Below are 351 nucleotides of genomic sequence, written 5' to 3'. Positions count from 1 at the left end.
ACCAGCCCCACATCAGAGTCTAGTACCTCCAACTTCACCCTACCCAGCCCTACATCAGAGTCTATACCTCCCATCCATGTCCTACACCAGCCCTAATACAGTAGTCTATACCTCCCACTCCACCCTACACCAGCCCTAAATCAGAGATATACCTCCCACTCCACCCCTACACCAGCCCTACATCAGAGTCTATACCTCCCATTCCACCCTACACCAGCCCTACATCAGAGTCTATACCTCCAACTCCACCCTAAACCAGCCCTACATCAGAGTCTATACCTCCCACTTCACCCTACACCAGCCCTACATCAGAGTATATACCTCCCACTCCACCCTACACCAGCCCTACAT

This window comes from Salvelinus namaycush, chromosome 8 (genome assembly GCF_016432855.1).
Source record: "Salvelinus namaycush isolate Seneca chromosome 8, SaNama_1.0, whole genome shotgun sequence".
NCBI classification, from domain to species: domain Eukaryota; kingdom Metazoa; phylum Chordata; class Actinopteri; order Salmoniformes; family Salmonidae; genus Salvelinus; species Salvelinus namaycush.
This window is presented reverse-complemented; position numbering follows the sequence as displayed.